Below are 6,000 nucleotides of genomic sequence, written 5' to 3'. Positions count from 1 at the left end.
ATCAGATTAATCTAATCAGCAGTCACAGGAAAAAAAAATGCTTAAGTCATAAATAGCAAGAGAATCCATTGATTATAAATAAAGTAGAAGGGAGACATTACAGAGCAATTTCACCCAAGCAAGATAATTAAACTCAGAGATACTGTTTCCTCTTTCTCTGGTATAAACAACAAAGCTGCTCCACTGGCCTCCCCACAACCTGGATGTCCCAAGGCCACATCCCTCTTCTTTCCTTCCCCTTTCCCTAAGGAGAATTCTGGGTCATAAAGGAATGAGAATTGGTGTAACTTCTTTCCTGAAAGGACTTGAGCTTCCTCTGTGTTGATATTTGTGTCATCTTATTATAAGACGAGCTAACATCTATTATTAATTGATGCACTAATTAAAGCCATACTTGCAGTTTCCATTAGCTTATTCCCTAAATTCTCCAGAGTTGGCTGTCTGGTTTTAATCAAAACCAAATGGTAGTCCAAGTTCCCAGCCTGGAGCAGCTAGGAGGAAGTCATTCAGTGGAGGCACAAGAAAGCAGAAAAGATAAACAGATGATAGTTCACAAAATTTGTGTCGGACAAAGGAGGCAGATACCGTGAGCTGCTTTGGAGATGTGATTCAGGGACTCTGTCATGCTGGATGGAAGACGTTGCAAGTGGTTAATGTCAGCAAGACTGTAATAGGATCAAGATGGAGTCTGTCTTCAGCTTTCCCCGCACTGCATTTGTGTGCCTGGAGGATTCTGACTGGAGGTAACGCTGCAAGTGCCATGACAGGAACTGCTTTCATTCCCTGAAGGAGTCCTGGGATGGGAGAGATTGGAAGACCATGTTCTATTTACTGGCTTCTTGGGATTTTACTCACAGATCCTCTCAGGTACAGGATGTAGGGGGGCAGCATTTTAAATTGTAAGTAGTGTAAAAACAACAACAACAAAAAAAGTTTTCCTATTTAGGGGATGACAGTTTTAAAACTCTGAATCGATCCTGCTCTCACGAGAGATCTTTTGCAAGGAGAACGGCAAAGGTATTTTGAAGAAGTTGTGCATATACATTTAATATAGTGGGAAAGCTGTAGAGGAGAGAGAAAACTGTTTTCCTTCCTTGCTTTTCTTTTCTTTTCTTTTTTAATTCACCAGCAGTGTGGGATAGAGAAAGCTCTACGATTTTATGACTCTCCAGCTAATCACCTCAAGAGCTTTGACAAACTCACTTCAGTTCTGTGTAAAATCAGAACTCCTACATCGCCCAGGCGGGCTCTGCTCTGCCCCCCTCCCTCTGCTTCGTGCACTCTTTCTCACATGCACTCCTCAGAGGCAGGAAATGCTTCCCAGGCAATCTGGGCCTGCTTGTGGAGGCCCCTTTCGCAAGACATCAGTCTGAATTGAGTGGACAGAAGTCACTAGGAACGCCTCGACAGACTCCTGCTTTAGCCAAGGCTCCCTCCAGCTGCAGAGGGTGTTTTTGTGAGAATCACACTCTGCGTGAAACTGCTTAGAATAGAGCCATGATCTCAACCACGAAATGTGAACTTATATTTTGGAGGAACTCACGGGGACGGACTTCTTTCCTAGCCTGAGTGTTGAACAATGTCATGCCTGGGCGTTTCAGCTGCTCGTTGTCTAGGTAAGACGCTGTGGACTCTCTGTCTTTATATTTTGAGGCGGTCTTTGAAGAGGCAGAAAGTTTGACAGAAATGTTAGCATCATGCCCGGAGTGGTGGTTTCCTACGTTTGGGAGCTAAGCTATGAAATTTAGAAGTGGAAAATGTTTAGGGAGGAGAAAACTGCGAGTCAAATTGTTTTAGCACAATGTCAATTCTAAAATAGGCTCCAGAGAGATTTTACTCTTTTCCTCCATAAACTAAGATTTTATTTTAATCCCTTTTTATCTTAACTTTTTTATGAATAAGACCAGGTTTCCTATTCCATGGCATAGTACAAAACAAATACATATTCTCACACTTAAGTGTGAGGTGTAAATGATTTCTTTTGATCTCCCCTTCCTTTGCGAACAGGGAGGGTAGATAACACCAGAGTGACTTTTCTTAATAATGAATCTCCAAAGAATATTCTATGTGTCACGTAGAGTATGAAGATTGGACTCCTCTGTATTTCCCCAAACCAGTTTCAACCACAGTGCAGGCTGCTAATGTACAACTTAAAGGTTTCATTAAAAAAAAGGTAAACACATGAAACTTCAAAAATTATTTCTATCCTAAATAGTATTTAATCTGACTCTCAAAAATTTAAATATTAGAATTGGATTTAGTTTGTATTAACTTTCCTGGATTCCCTGCTCAGGTCATATTTGTGAACATTTTTGAAGAATTGAAGTCAATCTCAATGACAGCGACATTCATTATTATTATTTTAAGGCAGCTGGAAATCACTGCAATCACATGAAAAACCAATCATGTATTCATAATTCATACAATCATAAAATTAGGTTTCCACTGGACTATAATCTCTTTAAGGTATCTTAAATGTCTAAACGTGCAATATATGAAGAAAGAAATCTAGCAATGACTGAAATAAAATGGACTTATAATGCATAACATCCTATTGCATTTATATTTCTGAAGACTTAAAAATGAAAATGATTATTTTATAGAAATGATGTGGAATGGTATGTGAAGGGAATAGATATTCATGTATATTTCCAAATCAATTAGATGAACACAAAATACAATAAATGAAAGATGAAAGTTGTTTGACAGTTGGATCATAAGAAATCAAGTGTTTTAATTCTAAACTTTTACACAGTACAAGGTGACCATTTGTTGTACTAGCTAGCTTACTATTAGATTCTATGCTAGAATAAGTTATCTTGATAATATTTTAACTGTTCACTAACAATTTGTGTTAAAACTTTTAAATATGATTTAAAAAACTATTGTTCAGCATGTGAAAAATAAAATACTGACTTATCTGAATTATGATTTAATAAAATCCCTGAAAAGAGTTTCAAGGAAGGAAAGAACATAAGAGATCAATTCTTCAAACACCGTCCTGAGGTTGCCACAGAGGGCTGAGGAATGACATTCAAAAATGACCTGTCCAAGGGCACACTGCTAGCTAGTAGAAGAGATGACAGTGGAACGCCACTTCATAATTCAGAGATCTTTATACTACATCAGCTTGCTCTCAGATAATAATTATGCAGAATGAAGTATGACTATATCCAGTAGAGGGCTACTTTCAGTCATATAATTGTAGTACCTCTTTAAAAAATAAGAAAGGCTCAAAGCTGCCATGCATGTACAATATGGGAAAAAAAAAATCATGATTTTAAAAAAAGAACCAAATTCACCTAAATAATGAAATATCCTCAAATGTAAAAGTTTTCTTACGCCTTCAACAAACACTTCAATGGAGTAACTCATTGGTGACTGTTTTGTTATATTTTATGTTTATGCCAAGAAAATCGATCCATGTGCTAATAATTATATTGATTTTAAACTGATGTTTCTTAAAAATGTAGGGCTAGAAAGGAGTTTGTCTGATTGATATCCTCGTATTCAAATGGTATCATAACCAATCTGTCCCAACCAGTAAAGTTCAGAGATTTTACTACCTCACATCAGAATCGGTTTAAGGATCTCATGTACCCTGACCTTCCTTCTTTTATCTAACCTACAGCTCTATTGCTATAGCCTATTTCCAGTTTCATGGGTTTTTCCTCAGTGGAAATATGGAAAACCTAAATGGACATAAGAAAACATAAGTGTACATTTGTGGGCCAAATAAAGTCAGTTCCTTTCATCTTCCCTTGTACAGCTTATTTCCAATCCTTTAATTGGTTCATATATCTACTCTGAGCCTTCTACAAAGTCCTTTAGTTGTAGAATATAGAATTTCTTACAGTATGTAAATAAATGTCTGACCAGCGCAGTGTAAAATGAGAGAGTTGGCTGCTTAAGCTGTATCATACTTCATGTATGACAGTGTATGTTGCCATGCATGTTGAACACTGCCCTTTCCAAGGCAAGAACCTTTCTCATAAAACTAATATATGTCATTTCTACTGCACGCCATTTCTTAGAATGTGTGTCATGATCCTTTTTTTCCCCATTTTTATGAACCAGATTGAATTCCCTGATGTTATTACACTTAAAAGATGCACTATTCAACACTTTCTGTGTCTCCATCCTGTACATTATTGGAATGAGGAATCAATGCAGGAAAACAGTAGCCTATATAACTGACTGCATGGTTACCAGAGAGCCCAGCAAAAGAGAATACATCATTTTATTTTTTTCTTAAGGATCTTATAATTTAAAAGGAGGATTTTCTGATCACACTTAAACCTGCCCATACCATACACCTCACTATAAAGACTATAGGCATGCTTTAATCTCACTCACAGAGGATTGGGTCTTGTAGGCTTTAAATAAGTCTACATTTGGGACATTTTAAATTAATCTTTTGTTTTGATCTTGTTTCTTCTTGGAGAATGAATGAATTACTGTATGATCTTACAATAAGAATCTTTCTGTAGAAATCATTACAGAACAACAAATTTCCAAAGAGTTGGCCTAGATCTGGATCAGAGAATTTTATGATGAAAATAGAGAAATGTCAGTAATTGTACATATGAATTTAAAGAGGATGAGAGAAAAGTAAAAACCCCCAGATTTGAAGGAATTGGTATGACTGTTGTACTTTCTTCCCCCATGTGAATGATAACCCCTTATGTCCACAACTTAAACCAAACAAGTTTGGAAAGAAGTCCAACTCCAGATTGACTTTGGTGTGGATATAGGGATGCAACATTTACTTCCATGGTTCCATTTTGGCATTAAATTGCTAGTCATTCATAGAGTCTTGAGAAATAGATGGACTTAGTTTTTAATGAAATTAAACAGAATAAAGGTGAAGTGTGGACCTCGAGACCTAGTTAAAAAGAGATTGTTGATTTTGATTCAGTAGATTAGAGAGTATGTAAGTCCACTTGAGAAGATTAAATAAGGATTCCCATGCAAAAAAAAGTGGGAAGGCAATGTAAACCGTGTGCATATGAATGTGCTCACTAATTAAGATACATAGGTAGAAAAAATTACTGTGCAAATTATATGTGTAAAAAGTTGTTTTGTATTAGATTGGATTAGCAAAGTGTTTCAGCAATGCAATTCAAATAATTCAAAGAGAAAAATCAGCCCTATAATGGAAATGAGATAGAAAGGAAGTAGGAAGATCAGAGCAGGTTTAGAAATTCAATTAATGTTTCTTTTTATTCTCAGCAACTAACATAGCCTAGCATGTCAGATGCTATCCATACCTGTTTAACAATAAATGTTTGCGGAATAAATTGGAGGGAAAGAGGAAAGAAAGGAAAGGAAAACTGATGATAAAGAGTGGGTATTGTGGATCTTTTTTTTTTTTTTTAAATTTCCAGACATCCTGTGATGATAGAATAATTTTTACAGGGGAAAGAAAATAAGAGGTTGTCAAGAATCATCAGAGCCTGGGGCGCCTGGGTGGCTCAGTTGGTTAAGCAACTGCCTTCGGCTCAGGTTATGATCCTGGAGTCCCGGGATCGAGTCCCGCATCGGACTCCCTGCTCAGCGGGGAGTCTGCTTCTCCCTCTGATCCTCCCCCTCTTAAGCTCTCTGTCTCCCATTCTCTCTCAGATAAATAAATAAAAAATCTTTAAAAAAAAAAAAAGAGAATCATCAGAGCCTGAGGCCAAAGGTTATCAACATTCTCATAAGATAACATTACAAATTCATTAAAAGCCAGAAGGAAGCATGAGCATCCAGAAATAGTTTAAAATTAAAAGTTACACGAAGCCAGGGACAGCAGAGCACTAGAGAATTTTCCACAATTGAAATGGGCTGGTGAACTGAAAAGCTCATGGGCAGAGTCCGAAAGCTGGCTCTGATCTGCATCTTCACCAGTTGATGTTCTGTCATTTGAAGCGTACCCCGTAACTACTTTGAGCTTCTGCTTTTTATTGGTAAAGTGAGGAAGATAACGAAAACAATTATATCACTGGGTCATTTTGAGCA

The 6,000-nt window shown here is 37.0% G+C and overlaps 1 protein-coding gene across 6 annotated transcripts in view; it reads left to right on the top strand.

Annotated features, from left to right (window-relative positions):
* Positions 1-286: 286 nt before the first annotated feature.
* Positions 287-6,000, top strand: part of DLC1 (DLC1 Rho GTPase activating protein) — a 424,683-nt gene continuing 418,969 nt past the window's right edge. Inside the window, exon 1 of one of the 6 annotated variants that reach the window (XM_045879753.3) lies at positions 287-1,616. The gene's annotated coding sequence lies outside the window, so the exon portion shown is untranslated. The remainder of the gene's footprint in view (positions 1,617-6,000) is intronic. The other 5 variants (XM_054508592.2, XM_064585606.1, XM_045879754.3 and 2 more) reach the window with 5 other exon arrangements.

The sequence above is a fragment of the Mirounga angustirostris genome, unplaced genomic scaffold (genome assembly GCF_029215605.1).
Source record: "Mirounga angustirostris isolate CCGP_5_RB_7025 unplaced genomic scaffold, mMirAng1.0.hap1 SCAF_2, whole genome shotgun sequence".
Taxonomy (NCBI): domain Eukaryota; kingdom Metazoa; phylum Chordata; class Mammalia; order Carnivora; family Phocidae; genus Mirounga; species Mirounga angustirostris.
This window is presented reverse-complemented; position numbering and strand designations above follow the sequence as displayed.